Source organism: Belonocnema kinseyi, chromosome 7 (assembly GCF_010883055.1).
Source record: "Belonocnema kinseyi isolate 2016_QV_RU_SX_M_011 chromosome 7, B_treatae_v1, whole genome shotgun sequence".
Taxonomy (NCBI): domain Eukaryota; kingdom Metazoa; phylum Arthropoda; class Insecta; order Hymenoptera; family Cynipidae; genus Belonocnema; species Belonocnema kinseyi.
The window spans coordinates 114,185,974-114,190,739 of NC_046663.1; positions in this window are offsets into that span (position 1 = coordinate 114,185,974).

Here is a 4,766-nt window from a genome sequence, read left to right on the forward strand (position 1 = left end):
ATAAAAAGGTGGAAAAAATACCATTTGTCAGTTAAAAAGGTGGTTAAAATGCAGAAAATAATGTACCAAAGGAAAAAAGCAGCCACTTATTGGCCGGTATGTGGAATGCAGGTTATGTTTACACTGCGTATAGTGTAAGGTTTAAACAGTGAAAAAATAGTGTTTTGCATAAAAGTGAAATAATTTTAGTAATTACAAAATATAAAAAAAAGGTTGATATAGCATTTTTAAAGAGATGCAGTTGAAAATGAATTGATATCTATCATTATAAGAGGGTTGTCAGTTTTGAAATCCACCTAGCTTTCAAATTACTGAAATAAATGCAAATGCGATTTTTTTAGTTTGAACATTTTTCTCATTTTTTCAAATTTACTTTCTTTTCCCGATTTGTCCCGTTCGCGAGTTTAGCTCAATATTTAGAACAACTTTCATTTTTTTGAAATAGTATTTTTTCAGTTCTAACTTACGGGACAATCATTTCATTCTTTGAAAGATTTTCTACAAATCTTGTTGATAATTTTTACATTATCATCCAAAATGAGAAGTTATTAGTTTTTTATGAAAAATGGCTTTTTCGGATTTTATCAAATGTCGACGTTTTGAGGCCCCTTGAGCCAGAAAAACGAGTTTTTACGTCGGGGTCTGTTATCTGTCTGGCGTCGTCGTTGTTGTCTATATACCGGATAACTTTAGAAAGACTGGTCGGATTGGATTGGGATTTGACTTTGATAACTTTTTTTGATAAAATCAAACTTACCAAAGTTAAAGGATTTTCAAAATCCAAAAAACCAAACAAAAATGGACTTTTGAAGTAAAAAAAGCTTGATATGGAAAAAAGTCAAGAGGCGAAAAACGCTACGTTTTCAAGGCCCCATGATTATTTTATCACATTCTCATCCATAATGATAAGAGTTTTATGCGAAAAATGACTTTCGTGAATTTCATGAAATTTCGACGTTTTGAAGCTCCTTGAGACACAAAAACAATTTTTTACGTCGGTACCTGTGTGTCTCTCTGGCGTCTACATCGTCTTTATTATTGATGTTGTGGCTGTCTGTATATCGGGTAACTTTCGAAAAAATAGTCGTATTGGATTGTGCTTTCACACACAGTTTTTTCATTTTAAGAATTGTATGTAAAAATTGTACTATTTTTATTTTTATAACAAAAATTTTCCCTCAATTAAATTGTTGCAATAAAAGTGTTTCGAAGAGATTTTTTTAAAATCTTTCAGGGAATAAAATTAGAATTTATAGGTCGACAAAGGTTTGTTTTCTTTACCAAATTTGGCTTTCGTTTAAATTTTTCCAGTTGTTTTTACTATAGTACAATTTACGTTTGTATTTCGGGCAAAGAAATCCATTCTATTGTTTGAAAAATATTCTTTGAGCTTCAATTTTTCAATTTTAGAAGTTATAAATTCAATCGTGAAAAATAAATGAAATGTTTTAATTAATTGATATTTAAAACAAAAAAACCTTTGTGAACTTCAATCTAAATGCAGCTGCAAACATTGAATTTGAAATGCGTTGAATTCAAGATATATTTTAAAAAGAAAACTGAAAGCAGAGGATCGACTTTCAAAAGAAGCGGAAGAAAGTGACTCGCTGGATAGCAAATGAACATGGAAAATGGTGTATTTTCGCATTTTTAAATGTTAAATTTAAACTTTTTCGCGTTGTAACAATTTCGAATCCCATAATGTTATTTTTTACCGAACCTATAACTAATAACGAAAATTCTGAAAATTCAAACAATAAGGCTGTATTCTGAAAATGAAGCATATTTAACGTTAAAATTCAAGGTCTTAAACTGAAGGCTTAAAAATTTGCAAATTTTACAATTAGTGTTGTCTAAATTGTATTGGCATCTTAAAAGAGTATAAATAGTTCTTAAATTACTTTTTAAATTTTCGGAAGTTTACCTTTTTTGCATACCTCAATGTCAAAAAAGCTTACCCAATTTTTTCAAATTTTAATCACTTATTTTCTAAGAGAAAATCACGCCCGTTTACCAGTCATTGAAATGGATTAGAAAAAAATCGCTAAAACACAAGAACAAAAGTTGGATGCACAGCGAATTTTTAAATTTTTAATTGAGATTATCTTTAACTTTGTGAAATCAAAAATTTCCATACACATTCCTTTTTATTAATACTGTAGGAAAAAATCAACAAGATCGATTGTCGAAATTATAATTAGAGCAAATTTTCTTTGATTCTATGTGGACGGCTGAAATATCCCGAAAAATAAAATTCCCGACTCGGTGAAACTTTCTGTCCCGAATAATAAATTTGCAAAACTAATAAAATTCTTCGACAGTTTATACAATTAACGAATTTGAAAATTCCCAAATAATAAAACTCTCAAAATAAAATTGTTTCTTAATCAATATTAATTATTTATTAAAAATACGAGAATAAAATATTTTTATCAAATATATTTTTGTTTAATATTTAAAGTGTTAAAAATTATTGTTTGAATTAAAAATTAAAATTGTACGAAAATTTTACCGACAAATTAATATAAAAAAACACGTGGTTTTTAATCAACATTTCGATTTTTCGGAAGAACTTTTGTGATTTAAAAAATACTATATACATTTTCAACCAAAATATCTTATCCAGAAATATATCTTGTTTTAATTATTTTAATTTTAAATTTAAACAATAATGTTCAAACACCTCGAACATTAAAAAAGTTGTTTCTTTGGTATGAATATTTGATTATTTTAATTAAAAAATATATTTGTCAAAGAAAAATGTTTTCAGCACTTGTTTATCTCGAAATTTCATTCTATAATAGTTTTTTTTTAATATGATTTTTCAATACATTTCTTTTTATAATTAAAAAAAAAGACTGTTCCAAAAACCTGGATCAGGCTTCAGATCTGAAAAAATTCAGTGATATACATACATGTCAAACTTTTCTAACCTCAAAAAATCTTTCTACTGCTTTACCGTCATATTTTACGAAGAATGAGAAAACAAGAATTCGACTTCGTAGTACGGTGAGGGCAGCACCTCGATAGGGCAGAAAATGTGATGTCCTATATATATAATCCCCCACACTGACGCCCCTTACCGCATCTACGTTTATAATATCTTTGATATTAGAATGCACACAGAGTGCGCAGTAGCATTTCGCGCAGTCCGTCTTCTTTTGCTTTATCAATGTACGAAGTTTGGTTCCAAAAGACTGTACGCTTTTTTGTTGGTATTTTGTGCGGGATCCTTTGTTCTTTTTTAAAGCCCTAAATTGTGGCTGCCATATTGGATCTTCTTGGGGTTATAACAAAAAACTGACACCGGCAATAGAAAGGGCAAACTCGAAAACCCCTGAGATAATATTTTGAGAAAAAAAAATATCGTACCGTCTGCAATAGAGAATGCGTTGTATAAATCTGAACACCTCAGCGTTAGTGGGTTAAATCGCTAAAATGAAAAATTTCAAATTACAATATTTTGGTGAAAAATAAAGATATCCTAATAAATCCAAGTAGGTTTGAAAGGGGAAGGTTAGTACTTTCAAATTCCATATTAGCTTTTGCGGTAGACATTTTTCTTTTTCGGTTACATAACCTCAAAAACAGCTATAAAACGCGGTTTTCGCAATTTTGGTCAGGATATCTTGAAACCCTGACGTACATGAGCAATTTTGAGCTTGTATTCGGATTCAGCGCATTAAAATCCTTCGGAAATGTTAGGCCTGGTCTCTGGCTTTAAAATTTGTCGGCCTGTGTAATTGAAGTTTCAAGCACATAGTACAGTTTTGAACCAAAGCTAGATGGATTCTGAATCTAAAATAAAATAATAGACGTTTCAAATACTAGTGAAAAGTTTCTGTGAAAAAAAAGTAAGAGAATAACAAATCTTTTTAAATACATTTAGACTCATGGTAATTTAAAATGCGTTTTAAGTTATATCATCATTGCAACCTACCCCACGTAAAATGAAATTGAAAAAATTATTATATTTTTTGCTTAATCCCTTCGCTGGCAGAGAGAATTCGACAAAAAGGGCCCAAAATGGCAGGAATATTTGTTATCCTGAAAATTTGCATCCTGGGGTTTTTGGGGTCAATGTATCCTAATCTGAAGTGAAAATTTAGAAATTCAAAATGGCGTACGAAAATACAAAAAACGGCTGTAGATAAAAATGGTGTAGTAGATTCTACTACTCCGTTTAGTAAATTCTATGAAGCCAACAGAAGGATCTACTTTGTATGGTATAGTCTGTCCGTTTTGAATTTTCTAGTTTTTAAGTACCAAGATTTATCCAAATCGTCCAGCTTTTTGTATTTAAGTCCGCCATTTTGAATGTTCAAATTTTGACTTCAGATTCGGATACAGGGACCCCAAAAACCCGTAAGTACCGAGATTTTTCCAAATTGAGCTGTTTTTGTATTTTCGTATTTTCGTCTGCTATATTGAATCCGGCATTTTAAATTTTCGAATTTTGACTTCAGATTCGGTTTCAGCGATCCCATAAACCCCCGAGCAAGACTTCAATGCAAAATCGGAGTAAGTTAAATAGAAAAAAAGATTGACGCGTTTTGCATCAATGCCACACAGGGCACGGAAACTTTTGACGCATTTTGCGTCAATGCCAACGAACGTACTTCTCCTCAAGGGATTTTCTTCTTTTTCCTCCAGTTAGTAACTGGAGCAAAAGCTTATGCTCTCCCTAAAGTTCACAAACCCAATTTAAGTTGGAGACTAATTGTTTCCACTGTTGGCTCTCCAGCTTATAAATTATCAAAATATAT